Source organism: Varanus komodoensis, unplaced genomic scaffold (assembly GCF_004798865.1).
Source record: "Varanus komodoensis strain SLA01 unplaced genomic scaffold, ASM479886v1 scaffold1, whole genome shotgun sequence".
Taxonomy (NCBI): Eukaryota; Metazoa; Chordata; class Lepidosauria; order Squamata; family Varanidae; genus Varanus; species Varanus komodoensis.
The window spans coordinates 51,622,108-51,646,014 of record NW_025335268.1 but is presented as its reverse complement, the minus strand read 5'-3'; the positions used below and the strand labels follow the sequence as shown (position 1 = coordinate 51,646,014).

The 23,907-nt window shown below is 41.7% G+C and overlaps 1 protein-coding gene across 2 annotated transcripts in view; it reads left to right on the top strand.

The window, feature by feature from the left end:
• The first annotated feature begins 872 nt into the window (after positions 1-872).
• The window catches only part of PKIB (cAMP-dependent protein kinase inhibitor beta), a 63,252-nt gene continuing 40,217 nt past the window's right edge, over positions 873-23,907 (top strand). For both annotated transcript variants that reach the window (XM_044425527.1, XM_044425535.1), the window contains exon 1: positions 873-1,045. The gene's annotated coding sequence lies outside the window, so the exon portion shown is untranslated. The remainder of the gene's footprint in view (positions 1,046-23,907) is intronic.

Below are 23,907 nucleotides of genomic sequence, written 5' to 3'. Positions count from 1 at the left end.
AAAATCAATATATGTTTACACTTCAGAACTATTGTTCCTCTTATATGAGAATTTAACCACTTAGCTGGACCAACCTCATTTGATTAAAGACCAGCATTCTGTGAATGTATACTCAGACGTCTGCACATAAAATCACTAAAGGTGCAATTCTAGACAGACAAGGAAACAACTGTAGACAGGAAAAAGTCCTACAGCTCCCAGCATTCCCCAGCCAGCTGGGAATTATAGGACTTTTTTCTGCCCGCGTTTGCAAAGCATGGCGCCCTGCCATAAATTAACGTAATGAAAGCCTTCATGATTACATGGCATGTCATGCCATTGACGGAACAGTCTCATCGCAGTTTGAACGCGGCAAGCCTGCGTTAAAAGACAGAGAAACCCAACCCAGTTCTTGCTCACGGGATCTAACGGATCCATCTTCCATTTGACATTGGACCAATTCCCTCTCGTTATCGCAGCGCCAGAGTACCTTCTCCCAACTCAAACTCCCGAGTATTTTAAATACTCTTCGTAACGCACTTCCGCCTGATCCCGCCCACAGACAAACAGGGATTTACTATTCGGCAGTCCTGGGGGCGAGCGGGGAAGAGAGAGAAAAGCAGCTCACAGTAAACCGGTCGCACGCAAGGCAAGGAAAGTTTAGGTCCCTCTGTGCTCGCCTTCTCCGTGCATTCAGGGGATCCAGCTTCGGTAGCATATGGATTTTTACAGCGCCCGCGCTGCAAGCAGAAACGCAGGGGCAGCCTGTAATCCCGTCCCCCTGAGGACCGGCGCGAAGGATTTCATAGGATCACCTAACGAAACCGCCGAGATCGAGTTCCCGCCTCCTCCTCCTCCGCCGCCGCCTCCTCTCCCCCTTCCTCATTCATCCCTATCGCCAGCCGCCTGGTACATTATGAGCGGCTCCTTCCTGGTTGTTCGCGAGATTGCCTCTTTGGACTTCCAGCGTCGGAGGCTTGCGAGCTAAGCGAGGCAAAGCCGGGAAGGGGAATCCCTTTGCTGCCAGCGCCTCCCGGGGCTACTCCATTCGTCCTCAAAACGTGTGGTAAGTCCAGGACGAGGGCTCGTCGCCCAGAAGCTGGCTCGAGTTAAAGTTTTCCCTTGCGGTCGGCTGTGCGCCGGCGCTACGTGCGGGTCCGGCGGGGCGCAAGGCTCGCGAACGGGGCTGCCAGCAAGAATGCCTTCCTTTCGCCCTGCCCGTCCAGGCTGTCGTTGCGCTCTCGCAGACCTGCTGAGCCCCCCCACGCACACGCCACCGGCGACTCGTGTCAAGTGCCTTAGCAGAAGAGTTCACGATTGCTCGCTCCCTTTCTCTCGGCGGCGAAAGCTTTCGCCACCCGAGCAAGGAACGACTTCCCCGGCGGAGGATTTCCTCCGTGCAAACGCGTTCGCGTGAAGAACGCTTCTGGGGTTCTTGCCTTAGATTCAAAGGCATTGGCGGTACTTTGGGATGGTCCACTCTCGGGAACTTGAGAGTTTGCGACACGGAAGCCTACAGGATGCCTGGCACGACCCGGAGGGTGGGGTCTCCTTTGCACTGTTGGGTTTTCTGTATGTGAGTGCGCGCGCACGTGTGAACCCTGGTAACATTGACTAGAAAGCAGAAGAGAGAGTCATTGTTAAATGGAAGGTATGATCTAACAGCAGGCGCTGGAAGGCAAATGCCCACCAAAGATTCTCCTATAAAATTCTGAGCTAAATCTCACAGGTGGCAAATTCTGACCACAGTCTCATACACGCTTATCCTAGAGCAGGTCCCACTGAATCTAGTGCGAATTTCTTTTGAGTAGACATTCCTAGGGTTGCACCATTCATATGTCACTGCCCCCTTTTGAGGGGCTCTTTGCAACTAACTGTTCTTTTCTTTATGCTTTTCTGGAGTGTAAAGTTGTTTTTCAATGCATCAACCCTGCAATATAGTTTTGGCTAAGAGATCATGTCTTGGCCAGGACCACGCTATTATCCTTTCAGCTTAATTTCTAGAATAATTGCCATGATCTTGTACTGTGTAAATGAGGAGTGTCATAATTTGTAAGTCTTATCAGCTGCCATCATTTGGTAGTAAAGGAAGAAGATTCTGCACATGACCAGAGGCACTCTTTTATTAAACAGGCTTTGTGATTTGGGTCTTGTTGAGCACCACAATGTAGCAGAGTTATGTAGTGCACTTGCTGATGGGTGAGCTGAAGAGTCCTGGTTGAAATTTCTTCTCTGCTATGTCCTTCCTAGCCAAATCACTGCTAACTTCCCTTCCATCATTGACAATATGGGGGGTATTAATAATGGCCTGCCTTGCAGGATTGTTGTTTGGATCACTGAATTGATTGCCAGAGCAAAGGCCTGTTGTCACCTTGGGCTGCCTTTTGCTTTCCTAGGTATGTAGTCAGACGTTTTCCAAGTCTTGCTACTACAGGCTAGTGTATTTTTCTCAGCCCACCTTGGTAATTTCTTGTAGAAATCATGTTGCACAAACTTTGGCTGTACAGTAGATGTGCTGCTAAGGGCTTTTTCACAGGGGGTGATGCAGATGAAGTAATCTTTTTTCAAGGGTAATTGCTCTTGTTTGGGGTGCTATTCCTCACAGGAAGGAAGCAGCTTTACAAAAAGTGCTGATGCTACTGACACATTCTTCTTTAACCAAGAAGATAAGTATGTACATACAAAGAAAAAAGAGTGCAGTTATCTTGATGCATTCAGTTGCACAGCTGGGGAGAAAAAGAGTTATATTGCCGTAAATGCTAATTGGTTGAATTCAGGTGGTCATCTGGCAGTGACGCTTGGGAAGGAAAGATGGCTTCGTTTTCTTGCAATGCTCTTTAAAGGAGAGCCTTCCCCAACTGGATACTTTCCAAATGTGTTTGACTGCTACTCCCATTATCCCCATCCAGCACTAAAATTGCAGTCCAATATATCTGGAGAGCACCAGGATGGGAAAGACTGCTTTAGGACCTGCCCGATTATTATGGGAGGAGTGAGACATCCCACTGTCTTGAAAACTCTCTAATGTGCAACCCAGAATGGAGGCAAGTTCTATTTATTGATTGTGAGCAAAAGGGAGTTTATTATTGGTCAACAACACTTCCTCTTTGGGCTTATTGCCCTTGTTCCATTCCAGGATCTGGCACAGAAATGCTTTCTGGCGTCTAACCAAATTACAAATGCCAACAGTGAATTCAGTTGTCACAATGGCACCTCCATGCACCCCCCCCCCACAAATTGCTCAAGTACCAAAATGACACCACACTCCTTTTTTTTAGGAGGCAACCTAAGGTAGGGGTTCTTTCCCCACTGAGAACTGAGCATGCTTAATGGACACAGAAAGCTAACTGACAGGAGTGTGTGTGAGACTGAAGAAGCAGGGTGGGATGGACTGTCTTATAAAAGAGCATGGCTGGCTGGCTAGAACCCTAAAAGAACACTCCATGCAACATTTTGCTACAAGTTCCTCTTTTATGTTAATTAAATAAATCTTCAATAAATAGTAATTCATCTTTAGGTAATATGTGAATTTGAGTTTCTTGTTTTCCTTTTGCCCTGTGGTGATTGTAGTCATGTAGGGTTTATAGCACCAAGGCAAGAGACCAGTCCATCCTGGTGTAAGTGCCCAGAGAGAAGCCTGGTTCTGCACCAAGCCTTCCCTGGCAGAGGAGGTGTGCACCTGCATTCCTCTTGAAAAGCACGTAGTGAGGAAAGAGCTGTTTGCTCAGCAAAGTTTGGATCATCATCAGTGTTTTCCATTGTAGAAATGGCAATGATATCATAACTTGATCTCTCAAATTCAAATAGTTCTTCTGTTCCGTGATCAGTGCAGTCAGAGGAAGCACATAATTCCCCATGTCTTGTTTACATAAGCTGTAAAATAACCCACAGGCTCACCATGGATACAGCACCTTTCCCCATAGCACAAAGTGCAGAACCTCAGAACTGAAAGGCAGATTTGGCCCTGCTGGATGCCTGGTCTAGCTATCAATGGTTCTCCAAATGATCGTTCCACCTAGTCCCAACCCTGTTCCCTCCAGCAGCTCCCCCCCTTCTCGGTGGGTGGGTGGTTTCTTGACTTTTATGCAGGATTTTCCCCTTTCTAAAAATGGAGAAAATTCTTTAGCTTGCTAGCAGGGAATGAGGAGCTTCAAGCTCCTCTTCCATGACTGAGTGAAAGGAGGAGCATTTTGGTCAGGGATTTGGGAGGTGCACAGCGACCTTACACAGGTGTACGTGAAGATCTGGTGCGGTGCCTGTGTCAATGGGAGGGAGTAGGGAGGAGGCAGGGCTCTTTCATTTGCTCTGAGGAGCTCTTGCACCTCCAGTGGATGGCTCAAGTCCAGGGTATTTCTTCAAAATGTGTTTTTAATTCAGAACGGCTGTCTTTCAAATAATGTGATTATTGGGCTATAATCTTCCAAGTCCAGTCTTTGGTGATGTGAAGTTTATCTCTTTCTTCTGGCTTACTGAATTTCTTCACATGGCAACTATGTTCAACATCATTTTTTAATTGAATGAGCGGGCAGACATTCAAGAGGTGCAGCATCTTTTAGCATGGGTGCTATGGTAATAGGAGAAATGGTGCATCTCTTAAATTTTTGCTTTTTCTGAGGCTGAAAGAAACACAAGAATACTTTCTCCTCAGTGGCTCCAAGTACAAATGTGCCCTGGATTACTTAGGAATAGTTCCCTTGCCACCCCTGCTCAAATATTAAAACAATAAATGCAAAAAAATCCTTTTGAACTTAGAGTGATGTCTTCTGGATTGTACCTTGAATAATGCATACCCCATTTTCCTTTTAACAAGTTATCATTGGTTTTTGTTCTTTACAAAGCAAATTTTAAACCAGAATTTTCACTTAATGTGAAATAATATACTGTGCTATCAGGTTTAGTTATTTCATGATAAACTTCGTATTTAGAGTCTACACATACACAGAGCAACTTGTTAATCTTATGTTCAAAGCCTGTTGAAGTTTATACAGTGCCCTGAGAATGTGAATATGTTCTGTTCAATCAGATGCCTTGGGGATGAAACTTCCCTTGACTTGGTTTTTATTTGAATTGCTAATGTTCCCTTTGAAAAGGCTAAGTCAAGTCACATGAGTATCTCTGTATGTTTTGACCTTAATGAAAAGCAGGATTGTAACAGATACAAGCACCTTAAAATATGCAAAGAATCCCCCTCTCCATCCCTCTACCCAAACTGATTTTTAAGGCAATGTAAAAACAAGTGATATGGGATATTTTACACCAACTTACAATGCAATCCTATGCATGTCCACTCAGAAGTAAGCCCCACTGAGTTCAGTGGGATGTGCTTTCAGGTAAGGCTGTATGCATGGATTGCAGTCTCAATCTTCTTAAATGAGTTGCAAACCCCCTAACAAAAATGTTATTTCTCTGAAATTCAGCATAATGAATGAATAATTGTGCCTTACAAAGTACTGCATTTAAAGCTGTGCTGCTTCTACAGAATGGGTGGTCATCATCCCCAATACAGCAAGGGCCACTTCCTGGGGCAGTGAACTATCCTCTGCATTGGACCACTGGTGTGCCACACCCTGCATATATTGCAGCATTTCCGCTTGCTCCCCCTTCTTGCCTTGAATGAACCCAGTTCTGTCTGTCTGTTGTATTCCACATTTCCTTAAGAAACCCAAGGTAGTTTCCAATTCGGAAGGCACATGGCACAATAAACTGGAATCTCCCCACTGAAAGCAGAGCTCAAATAATTAAAAGGCATTGAATAAAGGAAGGGTCAGGCAGAGGCATATCAAAACTGAACATCAGACATTTCACAGTAGAATAGAATGGCAAGCAGACTTATCAGTTTTTATGGCCAAAGAGCATTATTAAAAGGGATGCCTGTTGCATATGGTGGAAGATCATGTTGCTGAAGCATATTCATTTCATGTAAACAATTGAGAAAAAGCGTGGACATTTCAGAAAAAAATATTTAAGAATATTGAAAATTGCACATCCTTTCATGGGGGAATCTGAATTGTCCATATATGACAACATTAAAGAAAATCTGAAGACACAGACCTAATACATGGCTGGACATACTCAGTTTGTTTTTAACAGGATAGGTTTCAATACTCAGTGAGGATAAATTTAATTACATAGATAGGAAGACTGCCTAGACAGAAAAGCCTGAAAAGACCATGGTTTCACCACTTTAAAGGCAGTTTGTTTACATTAAAACCACATGAGCTATTTTGACAAATGTATTTTTCTTAATTTATATTGTAAATTTTGAAATATAAACAAAAAAAAGGAAAACGGGAAAATAAAATTAAATGTTGCCATTTTCTTACATGAAACTTAAGTATATCAATTAGAATGAATGCATATGTATTCTATGTCCTTAAATGCTGTATATGTAGAAAACATACCAGAGATAATTATGCATAAATGTCACCAAAGGCAGCCCAAATATCATTATATTTTCACATTTGCAAATTGCAAATATAATGAAAAACCATTAGTTCAAAAACAAACTAAAAATACTAGTTCAAAAGTTGAATGTTGCATTAAATCTTCTACTCCTGGTGCTGTTGTGGGGGGACATTTATACTTCAAATACCGTATGTACTATTAGTCATTTAACTGTTAAAGGGGCACAGAAAATCCATTTACATTGACCTTGTATTAAATTCCAAGAAACAGGTAGATAGTTAAGAAGGTGTTGCTGTTGTTGTTACTATGTCCCATCAAGTCATCTCTGACTTGTGGCAACCCTGGGAATGAAAACCCTCCAAAATGTACCATCCATTGCATCCATGATAAGCTGTTCCAAATTCAAGGCTGTGGCTTCCTTTATGGAGTCCATCCAGCTCTTCTTTGGTCTTCCTTTTCTTTTGTCTCCAATTTCCCCTAGCATGATGGTCTTCTCTAGTGAGTCTTCCCTTCTCATGGTGTGTCCAAAGTATAGCAGACTCAGTTTTGTCATTTTTGCTTCAAAGAAAATTTTGGATTGAGTTGATCTAGGACCCTCCGATTTGTCTTTCTGTTGATTCAGGGTATTTACAAAGCTGTCCTCCAGCATGCATATCCATAAATATGAAAGAACTTTCCATCACAAATTTTATTCATACATTAGCCCCTCCCAAAAGAAAGTAGCCATTTGGCATTTCCAGAACACATGGTTCAGAAAAATGTTAGCCGTGTACACCTTCAACACTTAGCTTGTTTAATTGTATTCAGTATATAAAAACATCCATTTTTGCTAAATTGAAAGTAACCTAACACCTATTATTCCCACCAAAAAGTACTCCATTGACTGGGAAAAACAGGATGCTCTGATTCATTATTCCATTCTTGTTTAAGACCCTGTGTTTCATATTAGTTTACCAACAACAGATGCTTGTAAACATGAATTATGGACTGAGCTTGCTCTTCAGCCTTGATCAATACTTGCAATAACAAAGGAAGCTCTGAAAATGTAAAAGTGGCAGGGCTGAGCCTTGATTTGAACAGATGTTGCCATGGTGTATATTGCCTTTCAGTAACAGCTGGGAAATCATATTTATCATTCTAAACAGAAAATGGTGGAAAGTTATCATCAGGACCTATTAACTGATCCAAATTAAAATCAGTCTGTCTAAGTCGTGTCTGTCTAAAAGTCTCTTACCAATTGTTAAGTCTGGATTTCTCCACTAAGTTAATTTTGAATGTGAAAATAAATTAAACTAATTAGCATGAAAATATCAACTACAAGTCTCCAGGTTCCATTTATTACCCTCCTCCTGGCTATTAGCACAGTCAGACATGCTGGTTTAGCACATCCACAGCCTCTGCTGATGGGTATCCAAAGAAGCAGAGCTGCATGACACCGGCAGACTGATGACAGCACACTCCAAAACTCCAGAGGACCCCACTGAGCCATTGTATGTAGATGTCAAAAAGAATGGGGAGCAAAACACACCCCTGAGGAACCCTATGGGGCTGAGCAGTGTTCTCCAAGGAGCACCCTCTGAAGTTGGTCAACCAGGTAGGAGCAGACCCATTAGATGCTGTACACCCCACTCCCATTCTCAGACAGACATGGCCAATGGTATCGAAAGTCACAGGTCCAGGGGTAGAAACAGGGACACTCTCCCCCTGGTTCTCTCCCAATGTAGGTCATCTTACAGGGTGACTAACGTTGTTTCCATGTCAAAATCTGGCCTGAATCCTGACTGAAACTGCACAAAATACATGCATTTTAGACACACTTTCTCCTAAAAGGCACATTTTCTGTGCATTTCCCCTATAATGTATTAGAAACCTTAGAAAGAAAGGGTTTTGGAACACAACTCTGTCTTGACTTGCGGAAAGATTCAGGAGATGCGTATGGGCTAAAAACAAGAAAGCAAGAGCAGCAGCAGCACAGCTCAGAGGAAATCTCACCCATCCTTATCACTGCACCGACAATTTGCATCAACATAACTCTAGGTAGTTGGTTTTGTTCCTGAATGACAGGCTAGTAGAATACTAACACACCAAACAAATAACCCTGTGCATCTGTCTGTTAAACATCATGAGTGCTGCATGAAATCCTATAACAAGCGAGAGCTTTCTGCATGTCTCATTTCTTGTACTTAAATTTGACCTTAATACTGCATCACTGTGCGACATTCAAGTGCATTACTGCTGTTGAGCTTCTCGTTTGTGATGTTCCTCTGAGATGTCTTAATATTTTGCTGCACTCACATTCTTGGATTTCCTTTAATGGTAGCAAAAGTAGTGTAGCTTTTCATTAAGAACCAAACTCTGCGTGGTGATAATTTTCCTAAATATTGTTGATAAAACCCTCAATAATGTATAGGCAGTTCCTGGGTTATGAATGAGTGCCATTCCTGAGAAATCTGAAATTTGTCTTTAAATTAAATTTGTATGTAAGTTGGATAATGCATAGTTGGCCCTCCACATTCACAGGAGCAGGAGGCATAGGACCCCTATGAAAGTGGAAGAACTGTGAATATCTAACCCTCCTGCACCCAAACTCACCAATACTGCCTCTTTGCAGCAAGGAAATGCCAGAAAGATTTCTCTCTCTGGACTGGCAGAGTAGATGACTATACTTTGGAGGCCCCCCCCCCGGCCCCCTGCTTTCTCTTTCCCTATGGTGATACTGATTTTCTGCATTAATTAATAGGTTGAATTTTTTTTTAGGTTGAAATTTTTTATTTAAATAAAAACATACTACAAAAATAATTAATTAATAGGCTTTATGGTAATCTGTTCATAAGAATGGGTTGTTTGTAATTCAGATGTTCATAACTCACAAGGAAAGAACCCAAAGCAGAGTTGTTAGAGTAGGGTCTTCCAATACAGCTATACCACTGGATCTGCTGGAAGTATCTTCAAGCCCCTTGTAGTGTGGCAGGTTTTGATAGCTGTCTAATTGGGTAAAAATGCTTTTTAATCAATTACTGGTCATTTGAAGCACTAAAAGAATGTGATTTCAAGCAATCCCAGTCAATTTAAATAGTAGCCAGTTCAGGAAGTTTCAATGCCAAACATCACTTGAGGCCCCATCGGTGCGGGTGTTCAAGGATAGGCTGGACGTCCACATGGTGGGCATGTCGTGAGCAGAGCCGGCTGGTGCCGGAGGTCAGACTAGATGGCCTGGGAGACCCCTTCTGACTCGCTCTGTTTTCTATGTTTCTATCACTTCCTTCCCTCTTGTTCAGTTAAAATAGCATGGAAGGATTTATAACCACTTAGCTGGTTATAAATACAATTGGGTGTTTTTAGGTGCACCATTGAGGACAACAGAATAATGCAGAGGCAGCCCCTTGGGTCTTAACACCCTCAGCATCCCAGAAATTGCCAGTAATCAAGCTCAGCTTTCTTTTTTCCTAAGTGTCAGAAGCATGACTTTTTATCCTAGTTATGGTGGTCTTGGTGCACCAGGTTCCCTCCCTCAGTTTCTCTTACAGTGGACTCTAAACCCCAAATTAAAAGGGATTTGCAAATTCATTTCATGGCTAATTTTACCTCCCCCAAAAAGGGGCACCCAAGAGTGTTAAATCTGTTTCAGCCTGACATTGTACCCTAAAACAGTGCTCACATGACAAATTTAAATTTGATTCTAACTTCCTTAAACTGGGACTGTCATCTCCTAGTCAAGGACTTTTGAGATTTTCAGTTCTATGAGGGGGAAAGGAAAGTCTTATCAAAGTTTTCCGAATAGTCTGTCACTGCTGCATTCCCAGAGGTATTTGGGAAATATCCATTAAACTGACTTAAATTTGATGCATAGAAGTACTTTGTTGTGACCCAACTACAATGAAATAAGCAAAGAGTTTTAGTTTGAAAGATGCAACATTTTGACTGGTGGGGAAAAAAGGAACTGTATAGGAAAGAAATACCATGAAATTTGTAAATCAAAATACAGACATATTTTATGTCTTGCCTTAAGAATAATGATAAAGAAAAATGAATATGAGATATTTTTTGCCCCCTCCCCAACACCTGGAAACTGTAATTTGAAATATCATGGAACTAGTAGTGACTGAAGAAATGTTGAGTTTTGAAATAGCCATAGAATCTAAAGTGCGCTACATTCCCATTTTGACTTCCACTTTTGTTCAGGTGTTTGCTTCAGGTTCTGCGTTTCTTTTCTGGAGTAAAACATTAGTCCATTCAGTTTTGGAAGTTATTATCTCTTCTGACAATACTCTTCATTCTCATTGTTCAGTGTCATTTCCAAGTTTTCCTTTTTGTCTACTTGAATAAAAGGAAGGAATACAGCCAAACAAAGGAGAGACTTTTGCTTTCTCTATTTTGAAACTTTGCCTTTTGATCACAAATCTTTGTTTATGGTTTATCAGCCAGATTAAAGCCATGTGACAGCAGGTGTAGCCAAGCTGATTAGAAGATTTGGAGAATGGCTTTTATAAGGCACTGAATCAGAAGCTTAACTGGACTAAAAAACAATGACCCGGCTCACATAAACTGACAGGCCATTATGGTTAACAGTAGGTTGTCGTGTTGTCCAAACTCTGATTACTAATTGTAAGATGCCTTTTTCAGCAGCAAGGCACAAAAAGGTTAAAAATATGGATACATTCATACAATTTTATGTGGCCAGAAAGTCATGAAAGAAATGTGAACCTAATTATGCATTTTGAAGACACTGAGATTTTATTTTTAGAAATGGCAAAGAAAGGGGAATTAGACAGCTGAGTAGGGAGGGTTCTGCTGTGAAGGATGCTGACTGGAGAACCGAGGGAGGGGGAGAACAAGTCATGGTAAGCCCAATCATCTGTCAGCTACACCATGGGTCGTTCCATGAACAACCCACCCTGTGTGGCTCATTGACCAGGTGGCTTAATGTGTGGTGTGAACCCATCCAATATATCTAATACTTTTCAATCTCCTGTTACTTTGACTGAATCAGGGAAATGTGCCAGAAACCCATTTGGTTAACTCTGGTGCTTTTGAAATCTTACATGTGTAGAGGTTTTTCTTTATATTTGAAGAAGGGAGTTGAAGTGCTTATGGTATGTTATGAAAGCAGGACTGCTTTTTTAGTTTTTCCATGTTAAAATGATGTACTCTTTCCTAGTTTTCTAGTTTTCTTGTATAATCTACTGATATCCCACCCCAAATCTTTCTCCCAGTTGCTTTGACTGAATGTCTTTGTGGTGGCTGCGTTGAGTACATTTTTACACTATGCTGATTTATTCAAAGAAAATTTCGTATCCGTTTGCTGAATTGTTGAGGTGACTGGCCATCATCCTCTTGGATCCAATGTTCATTAGGTTTTAAAGCCTTCCATTAGAAATGGCTACAAATGCCAGTTCAGAGCTAATGCCACAGTAATAAGCAAGGAAGCCACAGAAATACTTTGCTATAAACACTACACAGCCTGGCAGGTGTTGAGTGTGAATAAAGGAAATCACTGTATGACTAATGCTTTGTGTTTGAGTTGACGTCACTGGCAGCTATGTTACTGAGAGAGATCATGCCATAACAACACAGTCCAAAGTCAAAGTCAGGAGATGCACACATTCCCCAACATGTTGATTTCTGAGAATGATGCTGAAACTCTCTGCCTGAACCCCTTTACCCCGATGAATAATAATAAGAATCATGTTTAAACTGCAGATTCTGAACTATTTCCTGCAAGCCTTCAGAATAGAACTAGGAGCCAGTTCTAGATCTAGAATATTTAGTTATACAGCTGATGAAATATGAGTGAAAGTCACAAAGCTATCCAAGTTTCCATTCTTTCATAAGGGTTGACCTGGACAAGAAGCGGTAATATCCTAACGTGGTGTGTTGTTGTTAGCAAAGATTAACGCATGACCCAAGGACAGCTCTCATAAGTTTCCATCTTTGAGTGCTTTTCTCCTGTACTAAAGTGCTTTCTAGTGTTCAAGCTATGACATTAATAGTCTGTAGTCTTGAATTTTATATGTATAAGCATTGGGCACTTGCAGAAATTAAGATATAAGCTGTCAAGTTGCTAGCAGTTTCAGATTGTAAGACCTGTGTCTGCTTCAAGGGAAGGACATTCACAGAAAAAAGCTGTATTTAAGTTTCATTTCATTTCTTTTTAATTAGAAAAAGAGAACGAAGTTTGATATGTGGTAGGAGGAACACTTTCCTTTTTCATGTTCATAGCCCAGATCTTTGAAGAGAAAAACCAAAAATAGAGTCCATCATGTAAACAGGTCCTTTCGGTACTCCCAAGGTCAGCATCAAGAGTAGTCATTCTTGGGCGCCTACCAGGGGTCCAGGAACAAGGCCCCCTGGAGCTGCTCGTCCTCTTCAGTATTGGCACCTTCATGTTCTCCTGCTTCTTGTTCTGGACTAGCTACCGGTGGTTGTGAGAAGGATCAGAAGTACATGCTGCTGTTGACCTACTCTATCGCTCTGCCTGTCAAACAAGCAACTGATGAGAAAGAGAATGAGGAAACAGAGCAGCTGAGGCCAGTGGTGGTAAGAAGGTCTTCAACTCACTGAAGGAGGAACCCATTAAAGATGTCTTCTCCAAGAACTCTTAGGACCCTGGAGCATGGAATACTCTGGGTATCCCCAAAGACTTGGACATGCTTTTGACTTTTTCTTTTGTTAACACCCTTTCTAGCCACGTGAAAGATTTTGGAATTCATATCAGTAGCAAGGGAATGAATAGTGGTGGAGGTAACTGTTGGGAAAAAAGTATAAAATATTAGCAGAGTTGGTGCAATTGACAGTACAGCCCTGTGCTGGTGTACTTGGCTGCAAGTCACTATGTTTGTGACTGTTTAGGATAACAGTCTAATAGCACAAAGTTGTGCACATTGATTCAGAAGAAAGCCCAGCTGTGTTGAGTGGGGTTCCTCCCAGGTAAGCCTGCAAAGGATTGAAAAAATTGCATAGAATTGCACAGTAGGTATTTCAATTTCTGAACTGGATCCATAATTTAGAAATATAATTTCCTTGTTACAGTGGTGATAACAGTGAAAATTACAAGGTAGGGAGCCAGTAGTGCAGTACATAGACTGGGCTCACAATTAATGAATAACCCATGAATTGTTAACCATGGACATGATGGAAGTGTATGGGAGCGAGTGCATGTGTTGTTCTCTGTCCTTGGGCCAAAACTCTGGGTGGTTTCTCCCTCAGCAACCCATAGTTCCAGGTTTGTATTTCAGAGAGATCAACTAGTGAAGGATGTCTTTGAGTATATTGTGCAATGGAAATGAGGTTAGCATGCTCCCAGACAAGTCACTCTTTCCAGTGATGGGTTCCAGTGTGAACCAGGTCGTATTATAAACATACGGAACTGGCACTGGTTTCCCAAAACTTTACAAGCTGCACAGTTAGTTATGGTTTTCAGGTTTTTTGATTCTTCAAAACTCATTCTGATTCTTTGCAACCCATGTTTTTCTAATAAAAACAATCATGTTTTCTTTTCGTTTGTTTTCTCCCTGCATGACAAAATGCAGAATTTACATGAGAGTCATGAGCTGAATATTTATTATTGTGCGCTGTCATGAGTCATAAAAAGGAAGAGGTCAGCCAATTCTGGTTCTTTATTTGAATGCTGGCTTCAACAAAGTAGACCAAGTTCCTGCATAGCAGTTTCATGTTTTCCTTTTTAAAGTAGTACGATTGAAGCATAAGGCAGTTGTCCTAAGCTTGCATAAGTGTGCCAGTGTGGTATAGTGGCTGAAAGCATGGTACTGGGACTCAGGTGATGTGGGTTCTAGTCCCCATTTGGCCATGGAGCCAACTAGGTGACATTGAGCCAGTCCCAGACTCTCAGCCTAACCCACCTCACAGGGCTGTTACTGTGGGGATAAGATTGAGAGCAGCAAGAGGAGAATGATGTAAACTGCTTTGAGTTCTTTGAAAGAAAACAGGTGAGATACAAATGCAACAAATAAGTAATTGGCCATCAGAGATAAAATCAGTTAAAATCGTGAAGATGGAACAAACTGAAAAAGTGATAATTCATACTGAATTTTAAAGAGGAGATGATGATGATGAAATGGCTTCTGACAAGTACAGTCTAAAAAGAATGCTTGTTCTAGGTTTGATTCATAGTGGGATTTCTTCTGATGTTTGCACAGCAGAGTTTGTCTTCCTAGCTCAATGTTATTCCATTGCTTGCATGTTGTGAAATGTGGCAAAGTACACACACACTAATTCAAGTCCTTGAATCACAACTTTTATCATAGTTTGTTTTTAATATAGCAAATGGCTCTGTTTGTTCTATTGATAATGTCCTTTATCCAAAGTCTCAAGAAACAAAAAGTCCAGATATATATTGCGCGCATATAATGGATTGATTTCATACATAGATGGAAACACTCTAATGCCTTACTTTTGAGTAGCTTGCCCAGTTTCTACAACTATGCAAACTACCAATGTCTGCATTTTTCATATATCTAGCATGCTCTAGATCTTGCATTCTTATTTCCTACAGTTAGCACTGAGCATTCCTCAGAAGTAGAACTCATTGCATAAAGGATTCTGCACTTCTCTGCCCAGTCCTGTCCACCACTGCAGCCTTTTGCCTGTTGCTGGACAGACAGTGAAACATTTGCCTTCTGATATAGAGATACCCCAAACAAATCACCATGGCTTGAATAATGTAATACATAAGGTATAATGACATTTCATTTGTATGTTTTGAAAAGACCTTTCTCTTATGCGCTTAGGGCTTTTAGAAAAACATCAGCCAGATGTTTTTGTATGTGGAGAAGAGCAAATATAAAAAATTCAGCAGCACCGGTACTCTTGTTCTTTGCTCTTAACACACAGTCTTTAAAGGGCTTCTTAGAGTGGGAGAGTGCCCTGTAAGCTCATGCTAATGAAGTCTCTAGAGGAAATCGGAGTACTTTGCTAATCTCCTATTAGGATTTATTTAAGGCTGCCAGAAAGATGGATTGCATCTATTACTGATCTGGCCACAGTTACATAAGCAGGTGGAAAGCTCTGCCCCATTTCAAAGTTGTAGGGTACAGCTAGGTATTTTATAAAATGTAGTTGAATAAAACTGTCTGACATGTATATCAAAATAATAATAATATCATCATCATCATTGTTACTGTTATATTCCTCCTTTTTTCTTTTCTAAGAACTCAAAGTGGCTTATACCTCCTCCTGCTCTCAATCGTACTCCCCCAACAACAGCCCTGTGAGGCAGGTTGGGCTGAGAGTCTGTGACTGGCCCAAAGTCACCCAGTTGGCTCCATGGCTGTGTGGGGACTAGAACCCAGGTCGTCTGAGTCCCAGTCCTACACTCTTAACCGTTACACCACACTGGCTCTGAGGAGGTTATATCTGCCTCCCAATTCCTTAGAAATTTTCATAAAGCCTATTTGCCTTGGAGGAGTTTAAAAACTTTAAAGGATCTGTTGTGTTTGCACCTTGAATAGTATTTTCTGTTCTTGGCTTGTCAAAATGTTGTGAATGAACTGTATCAAGGCTCCCTTAAAAAAAACAACTTAGCACATTTCTGATCTATTTTTATTCTGCATGTTACTTTAGAGGTTTGGAATCCAAACAAACTTGAGAGAGATTACCAAGCAAATTATGCCACAGAATGTGCTATCGATGTGAATAGGATGCCTTCAGTGAGGAACAGGTGGCCTTGCTCTATCTCCATTCTTTTTGTTTGCTTTTTGAAGCTCCATTCCTATCTAATCCTTCCACATAGAAAGGACTGATCCAGATTCTGCTTTCAGTGTAAAATAATGGCTTTCAAGGACCTAGCTTCAAAAAAGGTAGAGGAAATCATATTGATTGGGGCCTCTACTGAATCATGGTGTATTGAAGTATGGCACGTCGATCCACTTTATGTTTTATGGTGGTTTCATTTTTTTTCTTTTGTAATAAACAATTTTAGAATTAGTTATGGAATTCATATGGAATGCCCATATGCTGATGCTCCAAGAGCCCAGATGAGGTGTAGGGCAGGATGGGAAGGGCATGAGATGCTCATGTTGGATAAGCATATTAGTGGATGAGAAAGAGGCCTTGCCTCCCCCCCAGGCTCCAGCAAACACCTACAGAAGGAAGGTAGTGCACCTGAGCTTTCTCCAGGTGGTGCGATTCCCACTGCCCAAGGATGGTGTGCAAGAGCTTTGACGAACAAGAAATGGTGCTGTCAAAGATGAGCGTGTGGCCTATCAGTCAGGATAACACCCTCTAGTTCAGTCTCAGGGCCCAGTCCCAAATTCAGCTGCCATGTCTTGAGCTGGTGGGTCAAAAGGAGCGCAGCAATCCTTGATCTCTATTTGTGCCCTGGCCTTCCTCACAAGGGGCCCAGGGCAGGCAGCAACCCATAAAAAAACAAGATGATGCATGAATACAGTTAAAATCAGAACTCTAGCATTAGGAATAAACATTAGTAAAATAGAACTGTACTGTACAGTACGCTAGAGCACCTGGGCTTGTGTATATCTGCATAGCTTGTTCAAGTACATCTTTGTTTATTCATTTATGTGAAATGGCAATCATGGCAGCTCAGTCTTTAACTGGTGCCTGAGTGTGTGTGTGTGTGGGGGGGGGGGAATCCTGCCATTGGAGTGCCACAACTGAGAAGCCTCTGCCACATGTGGTGATCCCACAGGCCACATTCCTCAAGAGCACAGCAAGCAGAGACTTTCTAGCTAATGTCCTCTTTTTTCCTGGCTCAAATCATTCTCCATTCTTCCCTTCAGTTTCCCTGCATAATTAATTGGGGTGTTGAGCATACCTGCCTGGTTTCATCTTCTGCAGTATCTTTTGGGAACAGGTACCTCCAGAGTAAGCAGTAGGGGAATAGGCTATGTTTCAGGGAAGGATCACCCCTGAGCTGCATATATCCACCTTAACTACAGATTCCCTGAACGAGTAGAATTAGTGGGAAGATAGGAACAAAGAAACAAATCTTCCCCCTTGTCAATTTTCACGTCTCTCTACTTGTGCATCAGACTAATTAAAAAGGAAAAATCGTGCTTTTAACAATATAAGTAAGGCTTAGATTTAAAAAAAAAATCCACAATGCTTTTCTGTGAGAGTTTTCACTAAAAGCATTATGTGCTGAGACATACAGATGTTTCTCTTATGCGCTGTTATGTTACACAGTTAATATTATTTTTCTTCCAAAATAGTTAGCACGTGCCCTGTAAAATACAACTTGGCCTGGTGTGCAGTATAGATCCCGTCTCACCCACCCCCCGCCCCCGTGCTGTGAGTGATGTCCTAGAAAAGAGGAGTAAGAAAGTTGCACCAACAGTTGAGCCACCTGGGTTGCTTGTCAGCTTTCAGTTCACTTCTGTCCCCTGTGTACTTGCTGAAGCAGGACCTCAGTGCTTCTTTTGCAGCATTGTCTGTGAAGCTAGGAAGTCCTATGTTCTACTTGGAGGATTCAGAAAGGTTCCTGATTAGTGGTGGTCTTCTTCAAAGCCCTGTCTTAAACTGTAAGTACATTGCTGTATATCAGTACATTAAGTGGCAGCTACACAATGAAGCAATTTGGGGACCTAGTTTTGTGCATATTTTTGTTGATACGGACTGCCAACTTATCACAGTGGCTCTTGGGTCAGAGAACAACAGCAGCAATAGTAGCTAAGAGAGCGTCAGGTCTTCAGTCCTCCGTGAGTCTTATACAATGGGCATGATCCATGCACACATACATCCCATTAATTCTCATGGGAAAGATGAGTAGGTGCTCAGCTTTCTGTATTGAAATGGATTGGACAGGCTTGATTTTGTTTTCCGCACAATTACCTTACAATTTGCCTCATTGCTTATTTTGGCATTGCTTATTCTGGTTCAAGAAATCAGATGTCTCTTAGTAAATTGTTCCCTACGTCACCACCTCACTCTCCTTTCTGCTCTGCTCTGCTTTTCGCTGCAGCTGTCTTTTTTGTAGGGTCTCACATAATCTGTTACAGAGCATCCAGCTTCCTTAAAGCATTGTTGAAGTGGTCAGCCAATTATGGGCCAGCTCATACATTTGTCCATTATGCATCTAAATGGAGGTTGTTCTGTGATGCATTTATCTTTAAGAACTTTAGTAGTAAATGCCAAAAGAATAATATGTAACAAAAAGCTTATACAGCAAAAGAGGAGGAAAATAAGCTTTTAGCTGTGGCCTGGAGTGACTCTTCTCTGTATATGTACTTGGAGAGTTTTCTGACTCGTAGTGGAATATAAGTTGAATAAATACATGAATATAAATATGTACTTGTTTTTTAAATGTGCATATAAAAGTCAAGCATCCTTACAAATTCAGCAGACTTATTGAGCCCTCTTTTGATGGGATATAATAAAAACTTGAGCAAAAGTTCTTCCCATAACGGAAAAATTGGCTCTCAATGTTTAAGAGTCATTGGTGTAAGTGGAGAGGGTTAACAATAGTAAAGTATGAAAAAAGAGAAGGTTGTGAATTCTTTGTTCCCCTAGTACCTTAAACTCTGTTCTTCCACATTTCCCATCACTTTTGTGGTTTGCTGGCCAGATCACAAATAGTTGGCAGAGTTTTGTATTCAAGAATGTAAGAACTGTGCTGATTCAGACCAAAGGCCTGAAAACCAACTCAACATCCTGTTTCCCACAGTGACCACCTCACAATATAAAAGAGGTCAGGGGCAGGGGACCCTGCAAATGTTAGTCAAAACATTTCTTTACAAAATAAACACAGTAATAAAATTGAATATAAATAGGTTAACAACCAAGTATTTCAGCTGGTGAACAGCAGCAGGACTACGTTTAGACTGAGTGATCAGGAAAGTCTTGGTTTGACTTGGGTTCTGTATGATGCCCATGAGAAGTGCCTCAGCATGACTTCCCTGATGTTACTGGTATTTGGAGGCATATTAAAAAAACAGTGCACAGCAGTTGGTGCTTCGTCGAAGCGCAGATTGTGGTTTCATAATTAAATGGACCTCTTTTTCAGTTTCCCAAACTTGGTTAGCTGAAGTAGAAGCAAACATCTAGGAAGTATATTTGAAGCCTGTTGTGATAAAGGGATGCTGCCACAGGGAAAGCCAAGATGGCCTCCAGTAAATCATAGTATGGCAGTTGCTGCATTGAGAGATTTGTCATGGCATCGGGGATGGAAAGCTGGCTCAGTGAGCTTGGCAGAGGCAGATGGTTCGTCTGGAGGTGCTGGCTTAGCTTGCAAAGGGCAGTGAAAAAGCCTGAAAGCAGGTGGATCACGAAAACACCAGAAAAGACTCAATCCTTTGTTAGTAAATTAACCTTGTAGTTAATGCAAAATATAACACTTCAGTGGAGGGACCTTAGGGAAATGGAAAAGTTTATGCAAACAGAGTTTGCCTCATTCTTGTGATCAAGAGGCAGTGCTGACGTACATGCTTCTTTGGAGAGGGGGAAGCCTTAATGTCCTGGCCAACCCAAGGCACAAACTGGGGGATGTTGAGATAGCAGCTGGTCACACCACCACTGGCCAGCCAAAGTGTCTGTCTCTGGACACTACCACCATCAGGGAATGACTGCACTGCAGCAGTGTACTTGCCTAGCTCTTTAAGACTTTTGTCCAAATTATTTTATTGAAATCCCCTTTTACTTTTGCCTTACCAGGCCAAGCCTTTTACTGATAGTGGAAGCAAAAATAGTTGAGTTAATATTGTGAGAGGACTGGTAAGGTTTCATTAGAACTCTGAAAGTTACCACGGTTGGTGTTCTACCCACCAGATTTTTACAGTGAAACTTGAGCAACCTTGTTAGGTGTTCACTCTTTTTGTCATACTCTCCACTTTTCCCAGTGGTGAACCAAATGTCTTCATCACTATTCCCAAGCTGCGCACCATACATTGTAAACTCCATTTGCATACTTAAGACAAAACTAGAACGGGCATCAGGAGAATGGTGATCAGTTTTTTTCACTGTTTTTAGAAGGCCCAATAGCAAGGAAGGGACACTGCAAATCCAGTTGGGAACTTGGCACTGCAGGAGGGCCATATTTCCAATGAAAATCTCTGGTCAGTTTTACAGGTATGTGATAGAATCCCTTGCTCTATGGTAAGTCACATGGAAATTTGTATATGACACCATTTGGTGTCTGGCTGTAGGTGGAAGATCTTGGCACTCTGTTAAAAAGCTAACTGGATCACACACACCTGAAGGCTGCCCGCCCCAGTCCAAAATGAATGTTAGAGACACTCTCCAACCAGAGTGGTTGGAGGTATAATTTTCCATGCTCTTTCTACCACAGCTTGAAGTATCCTACATTCTAGCTTAAGCTGGGTTCAAAAGAGTTGATGTTGCAAAATCTTTGTGAAAAGACGAAAGGAAACAAGAGAGGATTCAATAGTGAACTCATATGGCCAACTCATATTGGCCAGAAATGAAGCCAATCTGTGGCCATTGAGAAACAAGAGGGGGGACCCATTATGCTTGGAGGAACCCCATGGTTTGCAGAAGTAGAAAAGTTCTTAAACCCTGAGGGCAGGTAGGCTGCCCTCCTCATGTAGCCTGATGAGCACTGAGGACTGACAGCCTGAACTGACATACTCCTGTTTGCAATGGTGATACACTGCAACATTTTATTGCAGATCCCGCTGGTACTGTATTACCATGGAACAATGTTGTGAGCAAACCAAGGCAATGCAAAGCACATGCAAAATTGGGAAATGCTGAGCACACTCGTGAAATATAAAGCTAAGAAGCCAGAGGGTTAAAACCAAAGGGACGAATGAGTGGAATGTACGTTTATGACTCACCTTTCGGATTAGCAATATCCTATCAACCTATCTCTTCCCCTGCATTGTTCATATGTATGTGCAGGTGGAAGGCAGTGAGCCAGAGCACAAGGCAGCCCTGTGATTGAGATAAAATCGGCACTCGCTTCATTTAACTGTGTGCAAAGCAGTTGGAAACGGCACAGGCACCGCTGAGGCTGGGCTAAGTGACGCTTGCTTAATTGCATGTCAAGTGGAAGGCTGTCACTTAGCAGGCAACCACACTTACAAAATGACTTTCAAAAGCCAGAACTTTAAAGAAAGCATGATCATCCATTAAGGTATGGAGGAGAGGAAGGTATTTTTCAAGGGAGGAGGGTGTATTAATTACGGTGAGCAAAGCCATGCAGTTAAGATTTAACGGAGACTGGCCTTCAGATCTCTATTATCTGGAAGCAGCAGAATTACACTAAATGCCTCCTCTGTTGATTCTCTTGACAACACTTTTAAAATAAGAGTGAAAGTTTAATAAATAATTGCTACGATTCTTTATTTGCTTTGAGAGAGAGAAAAAGAAGAGATTAAAAATAGGGAGGGGGCATCAACTAATGTTCTGTTTTATAGCTGAGGGCCAGTGGCATCAGAAAGTATCTGCATGTGCTTCAGAAGGGCTTATGGTGGGAAGAGGTCGCCCTGTTGTTGGTGTCTGGTAGGTTAGGTGTCCTTCAGTGCCTCTGCAATGAGTCCATTAGCAGTGCAGTCTCTAACCCTGGCAGGCCCCACTGGGGCAAACATGCAAGAGGAGAGAGAGAACATCCTCTCTCATGGCAGGTGACTCTGAAGAAGGGAGCCTCCTCTGCCCTGGAAGCCAGGAAGGCTTGCCCTGTGAGGCAGAACACTGGAAAATCAGTAGATATGTCACCATGATGTAATCCTCTGTAGTGTCCAATCCCACAGAGCACGGAACTTGTTTCAATAGCATTTGAGTAAGAAGAGTGCTTATGAGCACAACATATTTTTAGAGTGGATATGGGTGCAATATGTATAAATCACATGACCACTTAGGTTAAAAGGTTATGTGGCAAATAACATCATACTGCAAGTAATCAATACAGCACTTTTACAAAACTGTATAATCAAAAATTCCTTCACTACCAAACATTAAGCCTAGTCACCGCTTTCAAGCTTATTCTGTTTTTTAGAAGGATATTTTTCTTGGGGCAACTCTCACTGGCACCAGTCACAATCCCATACTCTAGCAGTCGTAGTTCAGGTGTGCCACTTTACTTTGAGAGTAGTTATTGTCCCACAACCGCTTATAGCTGCTTCTAATTTTAGTTCTCCTTACACATAAATTTTAAAAGTATATAGTTCTGTTTCACATGTTTCACTTGCTAAGACTGGAAGATGTAAAACAGCCCTGAATCTTTCTGAGGCGCAGGGGAGAGGGGTACTCTCTAGTTTAATGTCTGCATTGAGCACACCTCTCATTCCAAGATCTTTGTGTGTGCAAGAGAGAGAGTGCACATGTATGTGTAACCTGCTTCTGAATATACTGTACAAAATTCTCCCTTGCATTCCTTGACCCTTCTGTGTACTTCTGTGGCTGCAGTACTAATGCACTTTATCCTGTTTGTATTATGATGCACGGGTTTGTAATCGTAATGAATGTATGTAAACATGGGAGTTGCTCAGAGGAGCTATTTGATTTCTGTTGAATGTGCTGGATGAGCAAGCATGCCTTGATAGTGGTAAAATGTATACACAGTGGCAGGCTTTGAAAAACAAACCAAAGCCCCCTCCAAGCTTCATTTGCCACTTTCCCACATTTCTTTAACAAGGCTAAATTTTGTTTAACTCTTCAGATTCCTCAGTCCAGATCAGTGCAGATTTAATATCCCTGTTCAGTGAAATCATATGCATGCTTGCATGCAGATTTACCAGTAAGTAGATTTTTATTGACTAATCTGGAAATTAGTAGTGTCATTATTAGTTAATCAGCAAGTGCTAGATCGACAAGGATGGATTGTACTAATTTTTGCAGAGTTGTTCTGGGACTGGGGCAGAGCTCTTCCACAGCCTGCTTGCTGTGAGCCAACAGCAATCCAGACTCACTAAAGTAGCAGCTCTATTTTCAATATTTGCATGAATTTGCCACATGGCAGAATGTGGACCTTAACAGTTTGAACATCCTTGTTCTTGGCAAAGAGAAGCATTTATTTATTTGAGCTTTTAACCTGCCTTTTGAAGTTGTACCATTCCAAAAGGATGTTATCATATTGCTTTTCTGAATGTGAGGATTTACTGTCTGCTGACTGGAACTCATTAATTTAGGGTAGAATCCTATGTATGTTTAGACAGAAAAAAGTCTTACAACTGTGGAAGCACAGGATTGCACCCTTGCTAAATTACCCCAGGTCAGTATTTTCATGCTGCTGACTGAAGGCTGCTTTTTGGGCATGCCACATGTAGAAATAAATGTTCTTGTTTTCCCCCCCTCGTTATTAGTTATAATAGAAACACAAAGCTCTCTACCATAATGATATTGCTCATTTCCTTCTCTCCCATTAGACTGGAAATGCAGGACTAAAAGTAGGGCGATGAAACAACCTTTTTTGTTACATTATTGAAGAAGCATGGATCATTCACTCTACGAAATGACACAGACATGGCCATGTGTGCAGCTAATTGCAGTAGATGAAGAAGCTTCCTTTTAAAGGCTGTGAGATATAAGCATATCTGAAGGAGGCAAGTGCCCTAAATTGGATCACACCAGATTTGTGTTGCTAAATATATTGCA